The sequence below is a fragment of the Callithrix jacchus genome, chromosome 14, assembly GCF_049354715.1.
Source record: "Callithrix jacchus isolate 240 chromosome 14, calJac240_pri, whole genome shotgun sequence".
Lineage (NCBI taxonomy): Eukaryota > Metazoa > Chordata > Mammalia > Primates > Cebidae > Callithrix > Callithrix jacchus.
In genome coordinates this window covers 42,827,224-42,847,921 of record NC_133515.1, presented here as the reverse complement: position 1 = coordinate 42,847,921, position 20,698 = coordinate 42,827,224, and the positions used below count along the sequence as shown (strand labels likewise).

At 49.0% G+C, this 20,698-nt stretch overlaps 1 long non-coding RNA gene across 1 annotated transcript; it reads right to left on the bottom strand.

Moving 5' to 3' along the window:
- Positions 1–1,651: 1,651 nt before the first annotated feature.
- On the bottom strand, positions 1,652–20,606 carry LOC118147290 (uncharacterized). Its single transcript, XR_004733539.3, has 3 exons — positions 20,469–20,606; positions 7,285–7,414; positions 1,652–6,310 (listed from the first exon to the last, which is right to left on the bottom strand). It is a non-coding gene; the product is annotated as an uncharacterized LOC118147290 (long non-coding RNA).
- Between the last annotated feature and the right edge of the window lie 92 nt (positions 20,607–20,698).

Below are 20,698 nucleotides of genomic sequence, written 5' to 3'. Positions count from 1 at the left end.
TACACCTCTGGGAGGGTTCCTGAGGGGCACCTGGAACCCGTTAGTCCTTGTCAACAAGTCTCCCATCTAGTGGCTGAGACAGGAATGCAAAATAATGTATGAAGGAGTCTAGTAGGCTTATTTCCGAATCATATTTTTCATGCATAAAAATAAATACATATTCCTAAAAAAAAATTGCCATATGATTCAGCAATTCTACTTCTCGGTATATACCCAAAAGAACTGAGAAAGCAACGACATTTGTACACCAATATTCATAGCATTGTTCACAATGGTCGGAAGACGGAAACCGACCCCAAAGTCCATCGGTTGACGAAGACAGACAAAATGTGCTATAAACATGCAATGGAATATTATTTAGCCTTAAAATAAAGTGAAATTCTGACACATGCTACATCAATGAACTTTGAAGGCATGATGCTAAGTGAAATAAGCCAAATGGGAAAGGACACACACTGTCTGATTCCACTCAAATTTATTTATTTATTTGACATGGAGTCTTGCGCTGTTGCCCAGGTTGGAGTGCAGTGGCACGATCTCAGCTCACTGCAACCTCCACCTCCTGGGTTCAAGCGATTCTCCTTCCTCAGCCTCCTGAGCAGCTGGGATTATAGGCAGAAAGTTAAATGGTCCTTGCCAGGGTCTGGGGGAGAAAGAATGGGGAGTTACTTTTTAATGGATACAGAGTTTCAGTTTGGGATACAGTTTAACGTTTAATGGATACCGAGTTTCAGTTTCAAGACTGAAAACAACCAAAGTGTTCAGGAATAGGAAACTGGTTAAGTATATCTTGTTACATCATGAAGCCAAGCCCTAAACACCAATGAGGGTGTTGTTTATATGCCTATATAGCACTATTTTGGAAAAAAAGCAAAAGGATGGGGAGAAAGGATCTATATACACATTTTTTTTGCAAGGAGGGACAGGGTCTCACTCTGTCACCAAGGCTGGAGCACAGTGACAAGATCATGGCTCACTGCACCCTAGACCCCCGGGGCTCAAGAGATCCTCCCACCTCAGCCTCTCAAGCAGTTGGGACTGCAAGTGCACACCACAACACCGGGCCGATTTTTTATTGTTATTTTTTGTACCGATGAGGTCATGCGGTCCAGGCTGGTCTTGAACTCCCGGGCTCAAGCAATCCTCCTACCACAGTCTCCCAAAGTACTGGGAATACAGGCATGAGCCACATCACGGAGCCTACACATTTCTTTATACAATATCTCTGGAAGGATACCTTAGAAAACAGTAATATTGCTTGCTTCCTAGGAAGAGAAGGGGTGGGGTTCAAGAATAGGAGACAGCATTCCCACTGTATGTCATTTTATACCCTTAAAAGATTGAACTATGTAAATATATGAAAAGTTGTTACCTATTCTTTAAAAAGTTTAAAATTAAAATGTTTATAGTGTGATGGACCTGCTAGGATGTCTCAAATCTCCTGTGGTTATCCAGTCCCTTTTTGAGAAAAAAACCACTCTGTGGTGCCTTACTGGTAAGTTTGCTAACCTCAGGTCATGTGACTTGGTCATCCCTGATTGTTTCAACAGGGAGCTTCGTGCCCAGATCTTTTTTATTGATGAGTTTGTATTTGAGACACAAAAGCATCAGTGAGTAGAAGCACAATAAAGTCTCTCTCTTTATTTATTTGTTTATTTGTTTATTTATTTATTTATTTGACATAGAGTCTTGAGCCCAGGCTGGAGTGCAGTGGCACGATCTCGGCTCACTGCAACCTTCACCTCCTGGGTTCAAGCGATTCTCCTGCCTCAGCCTCCTGAGCAGCTGTGATTACAGGCATTCACCATCATGCCCACATAATTTTTGTGTTTTTAGTAGAGATGGGGTTTCGCCATATTGGCAGGCTGGTCTCAAACTCCTGGACTCAAGTGATCTGCCTGCCTCAGCCTCCCAAAGTGCTGGGATTACAGGCATGAGCCACCACACCCCACCAATAAAGTCTCAGTTGGTCATTTTCTTCCTAAACATCCTCCCAGGGAAGGAGGAAACTATAAAAATATCCCCACCTCTCTCCAGAATTGTAGATAAGGGAACTGGCCACCCCGAAAGGTTAAGTGCTTTCACCTTTGCCTGAGAGAGCACTGTTTTTCCAGGGCTGGGCCTTTCACTTCCCCACAGCTTTAAAGCCAAAAGTAGCTCAGGAGAGGTAAGGCTGAGGATTCAAATTTCCTGCAACAGCAGAAAGAAAGAAGCCACCATTTTCTGAGAGTGGTGAGAAGTCAGCTCCACCTGACCCAACAGGGTCCAGGGAGGGTCCTTAGACTGTGCTTAGGGAAGGAGTTACAAGGGGAGCAAACTCAGGTCTTGCTTGAAGGAGAGAAGCAAGGGGATAGCGGGGCCCCCACACTCAATTCAAGGGACTCATTTCAAGAGTGAAAGAGTTTGTAGGTTCAAAGGTGACTGACCATTTTGTTGATTTAACTATTGACAGGTGGCAGGCATGGTGGCTCCCATCTGTAATCTCAGCAATTTGGGCACCGAGGCAGGAGGATTTCTTGAGCCCAGGAGTTCAATATTATCCTGGGCAACATAGTAGGACCCCATCTCCGCAAGAAATTAAAAACATTAACCGGGCATGGTGGTGCACATTTGTGGTCCTAACTACTTGGAGGCGCTGGTAGGAGTATCTGGAGCTCAGGGGTTCGAGGCTGCAGTGAGCCATGTTTGCACCACTGCCCTCCATCCTAAGTGGCAGAGTGAGACCCTGTCTAAAAAAAAAAACCATAAATTGGCAGGCCTCAGTAACTACACAAATTCAATCCAGTACTACACATACTCCTGTAACTTTAACTAACATGCACATTCATATGTTATCATGTAATGTCTGTAGGGTGGGGGACCAATTCCATATATTTCATGAGAGGGTTCTAGGGGAAACTGGTTATTTCAACATCATAGGGATGTCTTCTTGAGAAAACAAAGGTCAAATTGCTTTTCAGCTTTTTGGCTAAGATGAGGTGCAGAAAACAATAATAGTTAGCATTTATAGTGTTCTTTCTCTGTGTCAGACACCGTTCTAAGTTATTTGTATGTGTGTATTAACCTATTTAATACACACATCTAGCATAGGTGATAGTACTTATTACTGTCTCCATCACAGATAAGAAACCAAGGCACAGAGAGGTTCAATATCTTGTCCAAAGTCACACCACTAATATTTTCAGGAGCCGGGGCTTGAACCTGGGCAGGCTGGCTCCAGAGTCCACATGGTTTCCTCTGGTCTCTCTGAGTTGAGTCACCTGCCTTTGCATTTAGGGTGAGTCTGCCTGCCTTGTCATCAGGTACCATTTGGCCAGTGGGCTGAGTCCTGCCTCATCTCCCTGCAGGCTGCCTGGTCCTGCGGGCTTTTCCTTTTCTCCTCCTGCCTTTATTCTTGCAGAAACAAATGAATACACCTCAGGGTTCTCGCTTCGACCACCCCTGCCCACTTCTGGTCCCCTCCACTGACTTCACCCACTCCCCTTCTCATTCTAACAGACTCACACATCCACTATGCCTGAGGCCAAGGACATCCTTAGCAGGATCTGTGGTCCCAGTGGTCCGCCTACACGGCGGGGACCTGCACATCCCTAGGGGCTGAGAAGGTTGCAACACGTGGAAGGAGGACGCAGGAGGGCCGGGAGTCCGGCACCAAAATTCCCCTTGCCAGGCTGTGTTGGCTGCTGCCCTCTAGTGGCAACCAGAGGAGCTGGCGAGAACCAAAGCCAGGTTCATCGCTAGTGGAAAGGAGTTTTGAGAGACAGTGGGGGCCCCACTGCCCAGTAATGAGGGTCAGGTGGGCAGGCCCCGAGCGTACACGCAGCAGACACCACCCACCACACCCACAGTACACACAGTTGTAGACTGGGTCCACCTCAGCACTGGTGCTCCTGCTGCCCGGCGTGGTCTGGCTACAGACGATGGTTGTTGTATGAGAGACTATAAAGTCAGACATGGCAGAGACAGGCCTGGAGACCCAAGGCCCTCCCCCTGCCTAATCCTCTCCTGCCCCTGTGAAGCCCTTCCTCGACCGGAACTCCTTCCGCACCAGCTCCCCAGGGCTCCCAGGAGCAAGGCATTGAGGTAGGAAGAGCTGAGGAGAGAGGTTTCTGCCTGCCCCCTTGCACGCTAACACATGCCATCCACCACACGATGTCCCATCTCTAAGGTGCCAGATGCAGGAGGGATTTTTTTCTGTGATGGACCCTGTAGTTGCTTGGCACCTCTCCTCTAAGATCTTGGTTCTGCCGCTGGCTAGCAAGATGAAAATTCTAGTAAGAGACAAACTACAGTGAAAAACAGTGACCCCTGCTATGTCCACATAATCTATATGTCCAAGGAGTCCAGGCCTCCCGACCTGGCTTCTACATGGCACCTGTGCCTCACCCAAGCAGCTGTCACATGACCCAGGCACCCCTCCTCCATCGGTCATGTGCCTGGGGCCCCAACTCAGATGACTGGGTTAAAGAGCTTTCTAGTGACACGTCCTCAAAGGGCCCTATTAATTGCCTCAGCATTGTCTTCAGCTAAACTGCTAGAGGACAAAGGATAGGGGGTGGGCCGAGGTGAAGGGGTGGGGCTGGGGAAAGACAAGGAGGAATGGGTGGGGAGGGAAGCACACACACTCAACGCACACACACACACAGAGCACAGCCCCCGAGCAGGGCTGTTCTAGTCCCACAGCCTGGGGCGCAGGGAGGCCAGCAGCTGGCTGATGGAAATCCAGCCGGCCTGGGCTAGCAGCCCCTCTCCTGAGGCAGCCCCATTAGCCAGGACAGCAGAGAGCCTTTCATGGTCGCTCCTGTCATTTGCATAACTCAGATCACTAGACTCTCGGCTGAAGCGTCTCCCTATCTTCATCCAAGCAGCTCAGGGGGTTCTCCCATGACAGGAATCCCTGATGCGAAGAAAAGGTGCAGCTCTCTCTGACAAGCTAGCTCCCCTCCTGAGAGAGAGAGAGAGAGAGAGAGAGAGAGAGAGAGAGAGAGAGAGAGAGAGAGAGAGAAAGAGAGAGAGAGAGAGAGACCATGACACTGAATGTATCAGAGACCTATGAAACTTCTGCCAGCTGGGGCAACTTCTCCAGCTGCGGTGACAGAGCAGGACCATGTCTCAAAAAAACAAACAAACGAAAAAAGAAATTTCTGGATCAGGAAGAAGCTACTTCTACATTCCAGCCCACAACCAGGCCCTACATCAGCCTATATTTGAACACCATGGCAATTCCTATGATCTGTGAGGAAATTTTTCCTTACACTAAACAGATTGGTCCAGTTTCCCAGCTTTGGACTGCCCAGAAAAAGCCTACATATCTAATATAATTTATTATAAATAGATGCTATGTGTTGAGTATGTCTTTGTGCCAGGCACTGGGTTAGGTCCTTTATACGAACTCTCTTGTTTAACGTCCACAATAGTTCAATGAAGTAGCTATTAGTATTATTAGTATTAATTAGTGAGACAGTCTCATTGTGCTGCCCAGGCTGCAGTGCAGCAGCATGATCATGGCTCATTGCAGCCTTGACCTCCCCACGCTCAGGTGATTCTCCTACCTCAGCTTCCTGAGAAGCTGGAACTACAGGAGTGTGCCACCATGCCTGGCTGATTTTTGTATTTTTTCGTAGAGATGAGATTTTGCCATGTTTCCCGGGCTAGTCTTGAACTCCTGGGGCTCAAGCAATCTGCTCACATCGACCTCCAAAAAGTGCTGGAATTATAGGCATGAGCCACCACCCCCAGCCAAAATAGATATGCATTAGATCCAGTCGACAGGGGAGGAATCTGCAGCACAGAAGTTTAGGTAAAGCTAGCAAGTCCCAGGTAGGGCAAGCATCCAGACTGGTATGTCTGCTCAAGACACTGACTTCGGTGCTAAAGCCAGGAAAGCCACCAGCATACTGGGACAGGTTGGTCACCCCAGTCCCCAGTCTTCCTGGCAATACCATCCACATGCTTAACCACTGAAACACCCGGCCTCGGAATGCCCACTCTTCAAATGTCTCTCACACGCACATGCATGCTGCCCCCAAGTCTTCTTCCAGACCACGTCTCACCTTTTCACAGTCATTCTTCCTAGGAGACCAGTGCCAGTCCCTTTGCCAGCTTCCTCCCTCTCTCGCCAGTGTTTCTGGGGCAGCATGTCCATCCGACCCTCCTGGTGCAGCTCCCCGGAGGTTTGTACAGGCTCAATCAGATGCTGGCAATCAAGAGTACCCAGCTCGAAGGCTGAGGGTTTCTGCCCAATGTCCTCTTTCCCTTTCTTCCTTCCCAGCAGAGCCACTATTTTGTTCAGAGCAGCAGCATGCCCTGCCTTAAAACAACAAACAAACAAACAAACAAAAATAGAACAACTCTCCATATCACCCTCAGCCCAACCACTGGAGAAGGGATGTCTGATTCCGGAGCTATGGGTGGTGGCAGGAGGAGGAAAATGCACAGTTAATCTCAAATCCAAACACCACATTAGGATGGTGTCCCTCGGGGATCCCTCCACGCCTTGGCATTCTCCACTCCACCCAGACAGAGGGGAGAGAGCTGGGTCCTTGCCTCAGACACAGAATCCCACCTCACCCATTACAACCTGCCCACCTCTCCACCTGAAAAACGCTCACTCATTTCTCAAAACCCAGCTCAAATATTTCCTGAGCAGGCCCTGGTGTGTCCTCATCTCTGTCCACAGTCCCCAGCACAGGGCCTGGCGTGAAGAAGTGCGTGAGGTGGGTAGGAGTTATGCTGCCTATAGGGCTGGCCCCTGAAGCCTTGTTTCTGCCAGGTCACCCTCCATCCGTTACAGGGGGAGATCCTTGACCCACACTGGCTACATGGGTTCTTTCCCACAACTGGAGAGCTGACCTGAGCGAAGCGGGATTGGCCTGCATGCAGTGTGTGGTGCTGAGCCATCCCGATGGCAGCTTGTGAGCCACGTGGTGGCCATTTATGTCATGTGGTAACACCAGAGGAAGCCAGGCTGGAGAGAAGGCCCTAGCTGATGCTTGTGAGGAGGGTATGGTCAGTGGGGTGTGGTCTCGGCCTTGCAGACCCTTCCCGTTCTGGCTGTTCCCCACACACATAGGTCCTTTGAGGCACTACTGAGTGTCTATTTCTTAAACTCAAGAGTCCTAACTGCTCCAGGGGAGGAGGTTCTGAGGGCTCAACAGATGCTGGCCCACAGTCTTGGCCCTACCTGTCCCACAACCAGCCTCACCGAGGTCCCCTCATTGTGCCCTCATTGTCCCCCAGCTCCCAGTCTGGTGGCTCTCAGCTGGGGCTGTACATTGTAGTTACCTCAGACAGGTTGAATCAGACTCTCCAGGACAGGCTTCAGTGACAGCAGCTCTTCAAGTCACCCGGCTTCCACAGGGCCACCTCCCATTTCCACAGGGCTTCCACAGGGCAGCCAGGATGGAGCACGGCCCTGGGGAAGGAGGAGCACAGAGAGCACGGGGCCACTAGAGTCCTGGGTGCCAGCTCGCGCCTTCTCCCATGCAGAGCTGCAGAGATGACAGCAGCGGAGGGGCTTGCAGGTAAGGCCAGCCCTGCCCAGCCTGCCCTTCCTCCTCTTCTTCCTTACCCTACTCAGCAAGGGTGACCTCTGGAGCTGTCCTGGTCCCACCCACCACTCACATACACAACACACTGAAATAGCAGGCATGTGCCACCACCCCCAGCTGAAATAGGTGCCCATTAGATCCAGTTGACAGGGGAGGAATCTGCGGCACAGAGAAGTTAGGTAAAGCTAGCAAGTCCCAGGTAGGGCAAGCATCCATACTGGTATGCCTGCTCATGACTCTGACTTCGGTGCTAAAGCCAGGAAGGCCGCCGGCATACTGGGACAGGGTGGTCACCCCAGTCCCCAGTCTTCCCGGTAATACCATCCACATGCTTAACCACTGAAATACACGGCCTTAGAACTTTCACTCTTCAAATGTTTCTCACATGCACACACATGCAGCCACACACACACACACACACACACACACACCCCACCCACCCCCAAGTCTTTTTCCAGACCATGTCTCACCTTTTCAGTCATTCTTCCTAGGAGACAAGTGCCAGTCCCTTTGCCATCCTCCTCCCTCTTTGCCAGCATTTCCTGGTCAGTATATCCACCCCTCCTGGCTCAGCTCCCCCCAGGTCTTGTGCAGGGTCAGAGTCAGCCATCATATTCTGAGTCACAGCTCTAAAACTCTAGAGAGCCCTATCCATCCTGTGTCCCTGTCTCTCATGCAAACCCCTCCTCCACCCCACCTGTGAACACTCCAAGCGCCCTTCCTTTCCCTTCCCTCTGCCTATCCAGTTACCAGTTTTTCAAGACCTAGGTAACATCCCTGCCTCCAGGAAGCCTTCCCGACTGCTCCAGTCCATTCTAACCTTTTCTTCTCTAGCTTCCTGTTTGCACCCAGCATTCACATCCTCCTCAGACACACTTACTGACTCCCTGTGACCTATCTTGCTTCTTATCTGACTTTCCAGGCCTTTACCACCTTGCCTCATTGACCAGTCTGTGAGACCCTTGTCTGCTCACCACAGCCTGGGCAAATATTGAGCCAGGCATAAGGGAGTTGCTCAGAAGTCCATGCACTGATGGATGCCCCCGCCCCTCTTTCCCACTTCCTTACTCCAGACAGCGTCAGTGAGGGGCCCATCCTTAGAAGGGTCCTTGGAGAATCAGGTTGGATGGCAGCAGGCGCTCTCTCTCTCTCTCTCTCGCTCTCTCTCTCTCTCTCTCTCTCTCTCTCTCTCTCACACACACACACACACACACACACAGACACACACACGCAACTGTGGCTGATGGCACCTATCAATGGCAGAAGGCTGGGGGAGGCTAGATTACTTCTTAATTTCATCCCAAGGCTGAAATCTCTAAGCCCAGGCACCAGATGAGCTTCCTGTGGCAGCCACACTGCCTGTCTCACCCAAGCTGCCTGTCTTCACTCACCACCACCCACCATGCACCTTCAGGGGGAGGGGGCTGGAGGTGGGCAGTGATGCAAGTCTGAAACTACAGCCAGAGACCAATAAGAGACCAAAATTGATGCGTGACTAATTTTAGGGCTGCTGGCTTGGCTGGCTGCATGCAGTGTGTGTGTGTGTGTGTGTGTGTGTGTGTGTGTGTGTGTGATGACAGTTAAGACAAAGCTAAGTGCAAACCACTGGCAGCCAACAGCTGCAGAATTGCATCTCCTGAGAGCTTCTCAAATCTCCTTGCCATCCCCACATGCAGCCTTGAGAAGAGTCGAGCAGGCAGCTTCTCCCCAGAGAGCCTCAGGGCCAGGCTAGGGAACAGGGTGTTAGAGACGTCAAAGGCTGACAGGCGACAAACCTCGAGACATCTCACACACAGAAAGGCACATACAAGAGGGGACCCCACAGCTGGCAGTGCATGAGCCCCAGGGAGGGCACAGGTAGACATATGGGCACATGAGAACTCATTCACAGACATTCAAGCAACCAGACCCACCTAGACACCAAATACACACAGGTACTAGGCCCACAGATACAACTTCACACTGGACATCCTCCTGGGACACCCAAATCAATCCTCCTCAATCAAAGGCAGCCATTGGCTGGTTTGGTGCAGTGACAACAGTGTGTCACACCCATCTCACCTCCCCTTTCTTTGCATCTACCCAGTTTTTGTTTTGTTTTGTTTTGTTTTGTTTTTTGAGGTCACCTGAAGTGGGGCCAGCTGAGCTTTCCCTGCTCTGGACCTAAGAGGCTCTCTGTCCCAGGGCTGTGGGGTTTGGGAGATGGAGGTCAAAGTTGGAAGGTGGCTTTCCACTCCTCCGCTGGGGCCTAAAGCCTGCGCCTTCCACGGAGGGGAGGTGGCCGGGGCAGTGAGGGCAGGCAAGCCCCACAGCTCTCCCAGGGCCCTGCCCTGGTTGCTTCACTTGCTGGGATTGAGCACTACATCACACTTTTGACCCCCAAGGGAAAGTCTGGGAGTAGGGGCTGGGAGAGCCTTGTCTGGAGTCTCCAGTGTCCCCCTTCAGGCCTCTGGGCAGACCCATCCCATCATCTGCCAGCAGGTCCTATAAACCAGGGCATCCATGGGCAGCTGTGCCTCTGGCCACTAGAATGCAGCTTCAAGACCAGCTTCAGGCTCTGGTCCCAGGGTCAAGCCTGGCTGTGTGAGCCCTGATCACTCTGCCTGGGCATCCCTTAGAGCTGGACACCATGTGGACAGAGCTGGATCTGTAGAGCCGGGAGTACCCACAGGGGCAGTCCCAGGTGCTGGCTACACAAGCAGGGGAGGCCCGTGTGTGCCAGGCAGCAGAGCTGGGCCTAGGGAGGGGGTCACAGGGGAGGCCCATGTGTGCCAGGCAACAGAGCTGGGACTAGGGAGGGGGTCACAGCTGCCCCTCAGGGCTGAGCTGGGAAAGCAGGTTCTTACTGAAAGCTGCCTCCTGTCTGGGCTGTCAGATGCCACCCCAGGTATGGTATCTCCCTTCTTGTCCTGTCCACATCACACACAGCATAGTAGAATTTCAGCTTCTCTCACTCTGGCCCCGCTCTCTGCCCTCTGTCTATAGCCCTCCTCTTTCAGATATTCAGCAGGCTGCCTCCTCATTATTCATGCCAAGATCACCTCCTCAGGGGGGCCCTCCCTGATCACTCTAACTAAACAGCAGCCCCCATTCCATTCCTCACTTTATCTTCCCTCATAGCATTTATCACTACAAGAAATGTAATCAATGTTGATTTATTTTCTGTCTCTCCCACTGGAATGTAAACTCCATGAGGGCAGGGACTTTGGCCTGACTAGTCCCAGAATTCCAAGTGCAAACAAAGTAAGCATGTACTAAACATGCTCGATGAACATGAGCAAGCATGTAGATGCAACTGACACACAAGTCCTGTGTGACAAACATGCACACGCACACACACACATACGCATCCGCACGCACTTGTGAGCACAGCCAGTCACCTGTCCCACTTGGCTCAGCTCCCTGGAGCCTGAGGGAAGCGTTATCACCCACACTCTCCCACTCAGGCAGCCTCCAGCTCAGCCCTCCTGGTGTTAACTCGGCCTGACATGCCAGTTGTACATGGGACCTCCTGCAGAAGCTGTGGCGAGCCCACCACCAATGTGGTGCTGCTAATTGGCTCTGTGTTGGGCAGTGGGTCGCCGCTCGGTCAGCCATGGCTGATACCTTCTTCCCACTTGTCTCAGGAAAGGCACTGCTGTCCCCTCTACTTAGTCCTCAGCAAGCCACTGAACCGCACATGCCTGGCCACACGGGACCAACTGGGCCAGCCAGCCTTTCTGACAGTGGCTCCTGCCCCACTTGTTCTTTACAGAGAGCAGAGACAGCTCAGCAACAAGACAGGCCCTGGGCTGGGTAGTTGCCCACGGATGTAGTGTAATAAAGAGGGTCTGAGGAAGGGCCCAAGCCCAGCATCTGTGCATAACCTGTCAGGGTGACCCTGCCATCAGAACGCCCCTCCAGGTCAATCCTTGCTCTCCCTCAGGACTTCTCTTAAGTGCACAGCCCTAACTGGGGCTGGGTCCTGAAGGGTGGGAACAGAAAGGCCCGCTCACTGGAATACACGATCGATCCTTGCGTGTCTCCACCATCAGGTCTCTGAGTTTGATGCTGTCATGTCCCTCGACACCGCTTCCAGGCCTTTTCGGTGGACGGCTTTTGGGATGGAAGTGGCAGTCCCAGCTCACCTGCCATCATGCTCCAGTCTGGGATCTCGGGACACTGGGGAAGGTGAGGTGGCTTTTCCTCAGCCAAGGCTGGTATCCTCCGAGGGTGCTGGTTTATCTGACTTTCCTCCCAATGGGGTTTGATGGTGGAGAGTGGGACGGTGCCTGGGCCACAAGAAAGCACAAGCCCTGGCTTCCTGAGGAAGGTGCTCACTCTACTCCCACTTTTCATGCCTCCAGAGCCCGGCTTGTACCACCTCAGTTTTACCAGAGCCCAAACCTCCTCCCACTTTGGGACTCGAGTACCTCTCACTCTCCACGCCATCCTCCAATCCTGCCTCTTCTAATGCTTCTCTTGCCTGTGCTTGCACACTGTGACTACCTCCTTGCCCCATCTGCCCCAGTCAGGGGACTGCAGAGCTGACCACAGATCTTGGGGAAGGCCCACCTCTCCTGCCTTTCTTCCCCAGCTCCTGCTGGGGGTTCATGACTGCAAAAACCCCATTGCGTCAACAACTCCAGTGGCCTCCCTTGATATAGGCCATCAGGTAGACAGAGGCAGGATGCTGGGGAGGGCCCATGAGAGGCCCTGGGTGACACCTCCTGGCCCTGGTCTGGCCCCAGCCTGGGTCTGAAGAACTGAGAGCCACCTGGGTTGTTCTCCATAGAGGCTAGAAAAGGCTGGAGCCACCCAAGTCTTTGAAACAGTATCTGGGGGATATTCAGGGCTGCCCCAGAAAAGAAGGCGAGAGGAAGAAGAAGTGGAGGGCTGCCAGCCCCACTCTCCCACACTGCTGGGCCTCGGCTTGGTGCCTCTTCCTGAGGCCTTCAGCAGTGATGAGCTGGCTCCAGGGCATGGACCCCCAGCTGCTGCTGGTTCCAACCTGAGGGAAGCAAAGCCCAGGCCTAAGGCTCTGGTGCCAGGCATGTGGGGAGTTGAAGTTTTGTGGCCTTTGAATAGGATCCAGGCTTTATAAGTCAGTGGATTATTAAAGAAAAAAGTCAAACAAGAATAGAAATTAGACTTCTAGCTGGATTTATCATTAAAATCTGCCTGTGGGTTTATTGAGTTGATACAAGGACTCCAGAGCCACAAAATGCATGGCCCCTGTAGATCTATGTTCATTTCCAGAGTTTTCCAAACTGGATGGAAGAGAAAACTTGTGTGTGTAGCAGGGAAAACGTAGTGAGGACTCAATACCCCTTGAGAGACCAGACCACACCTGTGCAAATAACCTTGCTTCTTTAGCCATTAAAGTTTCTCTCCTTTGGGGCTTTCTGAGCCTCAGTGGGCTGCTGGGCAGTACATTGTGTCTCTCCAGGGTAAGGGTGGGATGGGTGGATTTGGGGAGACTCAGTGTTCCCCAGGACCACAAGAATCCTGTGTTCTGGAGGTTAACACTCTAGATGTTAACTCATTAACATCTCGAGGAAACACTGGGAAACGCTGCTGAACTAATCTATGGAGTAATATCTCATTTTGTTATTTGCTGTGACATATAAATCCTGCCCTAAGTTATTGAAAGACAATTTTATAAAACTGAAAATCAAACATTTCCCCTCCTAAAAACACTCAAGTTGTATTACCAACAGCATGGATCACTGGGGTCACTCCCTCAGCCTTGCTCTGGGTCCCCTCTCTGGAAGAGATTTCTTCACACAGTGACCAACTCCTCCCATTTTAAAAACAGAAAAGTCCCATAGTCCAGGAGCCCTCCTCAGTTCTGAGCAAACCAGACTATTGGGCTCGTTCCCCTCTAGCAGGTTCTGGAACAGCCAGCACTCGCTGCAGTCAGCCCCAGGAACTCTGAACCCACAGGCCATGATGCAAGGGGACTTGGGATCACTGATTAAGCTACTGGTTGCCTGTCCTCTTTCTTCTGTGCAGTCTGTTGCCTGCAGATCACTGACCAGCTCTCCTGGGCAGGTGAACGGAGAGAAATCTGTCTGGCCCTGCCCACCACCCACAAGCACCCAAGCATGACACTCCCAGTCCCGGCTCTGACCCTGTCTCCTGTACAAACCGCTCCTCCACCCTACCCTTGCTTCACTCCAAGTGCCTTTCCTGCCCCTTCTCTCTATGCATTCGTTTCTCACCAGTCTTTTAAGACTCCTGCCTCAGGAAGCCTTCCTGACTGCTCTAGTCCATTCTAACCCCTTTCTTTTCTAGTCTCCCAATGCTCCCAGCTAGTTAACTCTCCCAGTCCCACTTTCTCACTTTCTAGCTTCAGAGAGTGTCAGAGACTGTGGGAGGCTGAAGCAGGAGGACTGCTTGAGGCAAGAGTTCAAGACCAGCCTGGGCAACATAAGGAGACTACATCTCTATAAAAAATTTAAAAATTAGCCAGATTTGGTTGTATGCACCTGGAGTCCTAGCTACTGGGGAGGCTGAGGCAGCAGGATCACTTGAGCCCAGGAGTTTGAGTCTATAGTGAGCCATGATCACACCACTGCACTCTAGCCTGGGCAACAGGGGAGGGGGCGTTCTTAGAAGCATCCTGAGGCCAGGTGCGGTGGCTCAGGCCTGTAATCTCAGCACTTTGGGAGATCAAGGTGGGTGGATCACCTGAGGTCAGGAATTTGAGACCAGCCTGGCCAACATGGAGAAACCCCATCTCTACCAAAAATTCAAAATTAGCTGGGAGTGGTGGTGCATGCCTGTAATCCCAGCTACTTGGGAGGCTGAGGCAGGAGAATCGCTTGAACCCAGGAGGCAGAGGTTGCAGTGAGCTGAGATTGTGCCACTGCATTTCAACCTGGGTGACAAGAGTGAAACTCGGCCTCAAAGAACAGAAACAGAAACAAAAGTGGGTACAATGAAAACTGGAGAAATCTGATTGATGGGCTATATCTAGGTTAATATGTTAGTAGTGATATTATACTATAGTTGTGTAAGATGTTACCACTGGGGGAAACAGATCTCTTTGCAGTATTTCTTTCAACTGTATGTGAATCTAAAATTACTCAAAAATTTTTATTTATTTTTTTGTTTTGAAATGGAGTCTCACTCTGCCACCCAGGCTGGAGTGCACTGACGCAATCTTGGCTCACTGCAACCTCCACCTCCTGGGTTCAAGCAATTCTCCTGCCTCAGCCTCCCATGTAGCTGGGACCACAGCTGTGTGCCACCACATCCAGCTAATTTTGTGTGTGTGTGTGTGTATTTTTAGCAGAGACAGGGTTTCACCATGTTAGCCAGGATGGTCTCGATCTCCTGACCTTGTGATCTGCCCACCTCACCCCCACAAAGGGCTGGGATTACAGGTGTGAGCCACTCCACCAAGCCAATTATTATTATTATTATTTTCAAAAAATAAACACAGCCAGGTGCAGTGGCTCTCCCCTGTAATCCCAGCACTTTGGGAGGCTGAGGGAGGAGGATCACTTGAGGCCAGAAGTTCAAGACCAACCTGGGTAACAACGTGAGACCTCACATCTACAAACAATTTAAAAAATTAGCCTGGCTTGGTGGTGCATGCTTCTAGTTTTAGCTCTTTGGGAGGCTAAGCCAAGAGTATCACTTGAACCCAGGAGCTGGGGGCTACAGTGAGCTATGATTACACCACTGCTCTCCAGCCTGGGAGACAGAATGAGACCCTATCCTTTAAAAAAATACACTTTTATAAAACGGGGAACTATGGGTTTCCCACATTTGTTAATGGGTGAGGCAGGAGCCTGGAAGAGATTCCCCCTGCCTCTATCCCCTCCCCACCCTTTCCTTGCAGCAACTTCACAGGACCTCTTCCAGAGAAGGTCTGTTCTGGAAAAATCCACCCCAGTGCTGTGAGTTCTTTGCCTCTTTATTCTGGGATACACAATGTTGGCAGCTCAGTACCAGGGCTCCATCTAGAAGCCAGATAACTAAATCCAGATCAAGGAACCAGACAGGCTGGGGAGGGGAGGTCTGTGAAACTTTTTCCACTGGTTTTACATGACACAGAATTCACATTGGTTCATCCTGACAGCCCTCTCTCCATGTACACTTATTTTTTGATTTCCTGCTATACCATAGCATAGGAGAGGTCACGGTTGGTGCAGGGTCCAATGATGGAATGGGGGATTCTGATTATTCAAACACCAATGTCCTAATCCATCATGACCAAAAGCATGTACTAGTGCCCATAATTCACAGGGTGTTGTAGCAATCTGGCTTCTAACCTCTGAGCATTTCTGCCACTGTAAAATGGAATTATACTTTATCTTCCAGAGTGTTGTATAGTCAGAAACACTACGAAAGAGACATAAATATCCCTGACACCTGGAGATATGTTCCCAAAATGGCAGTATAGACTGGGCAACTGGAGGGCTCATGGGGTCTTGGGAATCTTAGCAGATGTCAGGAGACTGGACACCAATGACCAAACGCCCCAGTGGGAAAACTGCACATCTCAGCAGAGGCTACTGGATGCCTCTCCTGACTGCTGCTGTAATGCTGTTTAACCCTGGCCGTCACATGTCACCCTGGTGAGCCGAGAGGAGGAGGACAAGTGTTGGACCTAAGTTGAAACTTGAAATGACTTAGTTCACCTGTAAGCGATTAACTAGATGAAGCTTTCTGCTTTTAGGGAGCACAGAAGCTTGAGTCACAAATCAAGTCAGGTTGTGGAAAAGGTTATTTTTTTATACACCTGAGTTTGCAGTCTATACAACATTGGAGCCACTACACAGGTACACACTTTCATATGCAGTGTGTGCTTACACACTAATATACACAGACCATGGGCATTCTCACATGCATATACCCAGCAGTGCATTAGTAAGTGTTAACACCCAGCTTTCTGGAAAACCACCACCAACTGAGTCATAGCAGTTACTGATTTCTGGGGTGTAAATACTCCCGCCATGGTAATTTCAAGCTATCAACTTAATTACACCTCATGGAAACTGGAGAGTTGTACATAAAAGTGGGTCTTTGTGAGCTGTGTGAGCTGGCTCCAGCACAAGTTACAGGTGCACACTTATGCATCTGCCTAAAAGTGTCTTAATACGCAGGCTTGCTTAGGTTTCTTCAATAACTGACATGTTAACTTGAAATCTGTAGACACATTAGTATAGAAAAATACCTGAGCATGTCATCTCAACTGTATGCATCTGTAGACACATTCAGTCACTTAGAAATATATACAAAGGCAAGTTCAAATATATTTTTAAAATACACACCTACACATAGATTGACACAGGCCAGGACATGCATATAAACTCATACATAGACAACCACATGCTCGGAAAAGAAGAGGGAATAAACCAACCTGATTTGCTCAGGTTGCTGCCCTTGCCTGAGGCCCCATATCCCTCAGGACAACTTCAGATCAAGGCAGATAAAGTCCTCTTCTTTCAGTTCCTTTAAATGGCTGAAGAGACTTGAAGGACAGAACATTTACGCCAGCTGTCTATGGCTGCCTCTGCACTCTGGGGACCCCAGGCATCCCTCGTCCCTTCTGGGTTGGTCCTGGCCATCCCATAGGCCGTCTTTCCCTTGCTTTGCAGATGCCAGCCTCAGAGTCCCACCTCCACCTTTAGTAAGGAAGACCCTGACCCTTGCCTCCTTCATTGTGGGAAAGTGAACTCCAGCCTCTCCCTCCTTCCTCATCCCAGATCAATGGCAGATGTCAGCATGACCCCCTCCTGGCTCCCTCCCTGTGACTCCTGCTCTGCCCCCACCCTTACTTCCGTCACTCGCTTATTTATCCCTCACCTGGGCCAATATCCAGCCTTCTAAGTGTTTTCCTTCTCCAAACTCTCCGTTCCCATTTGTCACCCTCTAAGTAACCTGCCAGATTATTTTAAAGCACAGGGCTGAGGTCACACATGTACCAGCAACTTCTAATGCAACACCAAGAGATCTAGTCCTTACTAGATCTCTTTGAGGGCCCCCTGACCACATATCCAACTCCTGCTTCCTCAGTTCACAATTTCACTTCTCTTTATTTTTTCTTTCTCTTCCTGTTCTGTTTTGTAAAATTAGTCTCTGCTGTGGAAATTGCTTGCTCCCTTCTTTAGTTCACAATCAGGCATTTACTACCCCTCATGTTTGCGGCACCATGCTTTATAGTTTATAAACCACTCTCTCAAAGCTATTTGTGAAGGCCAGGTGTGGTGGCTCACGCCTGTAATCCCAGCACTTTGGGGGTCAAGGCAGGCAGATCACAAGGTCAGGAGTTCAAGACCAGCCTGGCCAACATGGTGAAACCCCCATCTCTACTAAAAATACAAAAATGCTAGGCGTGGTGGTGGATGTCTGTAATCCCAGCTACTGAGGAGGCTGAGGTGGGAGAATCGCTTGAACCCAGGAGGCAGAAGTTGCAGTGGGCCTAGACCATGCCATTGCACTCCAGCCTGGGAGAAAAAAAAAGCTATTTGTGGAGCACTGAGCCCTGGACATACTGTAGAGAGTAAAAACAGATGCAGCTGATTAAGTCAATAAAATCTGTTGAGGGCCCTGACCAAAAGTCATCTGTTCCAAAATCTTAAGTGGATCTGTGAGGAAAGATATTTTATCATTGTCTCTCTTACCACTCTTGCCCCTGACTCCCAAACTATGGCCTCTCTGGCGTCATGGGGACAAAGCACAGAAGACAGAGGCTTGCAGATTCTTAAATAACTTTATCTAGATCCGTCTGGCTTCAAGTTAAAAAAATTTTTTTAAAGAAAACAAGTTGAAAAATTAAAAAAAAAGAACTGTATCAACCTTGTGAGCATCATGAGAGCAGCTACTGGGATGTTGCAAGCCCAGTGCAAACTTGGGTACCTTGCTATCATGTAACATCTTGAATTTCCTTCCCTTTATATTAACTACCCACACATAATAAGCCGCATCTATTATCTGTGTGAGCCTAGGCTGATTACTTTGATTTCAGAGCCTCTATTTCTTCATCTGTAATATGTCATTAGAAATCTGTCATTCTTGAGCCATCACCTCCTTGGCATCATGGCCACCCTTAGACCCCTTGTGAAACCCAAGACTGTCAAAAAGAGAACCAAGTTCATCCGGCACCAGTCAGACCAGTATGTCAAAATTATGCGTAACTGGAAGAAACCCAGAGGTACTGACAACAGAGTTCATAGAAGGTTCAAGGGCCAGATCTTGATGACTAACACTGATTGCGGGAGCAATGAGAAAACAAAGCACATGCTGCCCAGTGGCTTCTGGAAGTTCCTGGTCCACATGTGAAGCAGCTAGAAGTGCTGCTGATGTGCAACAAATCTTACTGTGCTGAGATCACTCACAATGTCTCCTCCAAGAACCACAAAGTCATCGTAGAAAGAGCTGCCCAGCTGGCCATCAGAGTCACCAAACCCAATGCCAGGCTGTGCAGTGAAGAAAATGAGTAGACAGCTTACATGCATGTTTTGTGTTTAAACAAAACTGTAAAAACTGCAAAAAAAAAAAAAAAAAAAAAAAAAAGAAAAGAAAAGAAAAAGGAAATCTGTCTTTCTCGGCCTGCCACAGTGGCTCACCCATGTAATCCCAGCACTTTGGGAGGCCGAGGCAGGCAGATCACTTGAGGTCGGAAGTTCAAGACTAGCCTGGCCAACATGGTGAAACCCTGTCTCTACTAAAATTATAAAAATTAGTCAGGCAATGGTGGCACATGCCTGTAATCCCAGATACTTGGGAGGCTGAAGCAGGAAAATCACTTGAACCCAGGAGGCTGAGGTCACAGTGAGCCGAGATTGTGCCACTGCACTCCAGCCTCGGCCAAAGTGAGACACTGCCTCAAAAAACAGTAACAACAACAACAACAAAACTGTCATTCTCATAAGGTTTTCAGGATGATCAAACAAGATAAAGGTACATATCAAACAAGATGAAGGCACATAAAATAGCTTTAAAGAATTATAATGTACAATATAAATGTATTCATTCAATGCCACTTTCTTCTTTAAATCAATTAGATGGCCATTATTTATTTCATAAATAGGCACTCAGTGACTTTGAAATATTATGGTCCAGATGGAGACAAAACAGGGTTCTACAACAGAAATATAATGTGGTCACAATTTTATATTTTCTAGTAGTGACACTAAAAAAGATAAATCAGCAAAATTAATTTTAGTAATCTATAATCTTGACCTACTGTATCCAGAATGTTATCATTTTAACATGTGATTCATACAAAAGTTACTCTCTTTTTGGTACTAAGTCTTTGAAATCCTGTGTGTCTTTTACATTGACAGCACATCTCATTTGGGACTAACCACATTTTAAGTGCTCAGTAATCATATACGGATACTGTGTAGGACAGCACACACTAATTGGTTATGTAAACACAAATTAGTTAAGATCTGTGAAGTACTTTATGGCTGCCAAAAGTCTTCTGGCATTTGAATTTTGTGTTAGCCCCAGCAGGTGGATATTTAACATTTCCATTTTGTAGAGGAGAGACTGCAGCAATTATCTGTAAGTCACCTAAGATCAACCAGCTAGTAAATGGTGAACTTAATTCTTGTCTTAAACCTGGCCACTTTCCCTTTTGCTTGTCTAAACAAGCAATACAAACTTAAGTATTATCATACACATAGGTCCCTTGGCTCATTGCACCAGTGCAGGAGAGAAACAATTATTTCAAAATCCACCTACAATCTAGTCTTAAAAGAGCCTGCCCAGTTTAATCCCACCAGAATCTATTAACTCTATTTTAAAAATGTATGTTAATCTTCCAGCTTTAATGTGCTGTGAATAAAAACACCATAGGCAGGTATTAAAAAAATCCTACCCTCCTTTATTATATTCTCCATCTGATATAGAATATATGATGTACACATATACAGCAAATGAATACATGATATAGTCTATCATATAGCGATTTACCTTTTACTCTTGTGAATTACGACGTGGTACCGTAGGAAATTAGGAAGCTTAAAAAGCCAAATTTTCTCACTAAAGCATAACCAGACACAGCAGGTTACCAGGGATTTCTCTACCAGAAGATGGCAGGCAGTCAAGGAGGACTCAGTTGGACCAGCTACAGGCCAGCTGATCTTCCCGAAGAGATGCCAAGGGCAGCTGACCGCCCTTTTGGCCCGCGAAGCTGTTCCTTG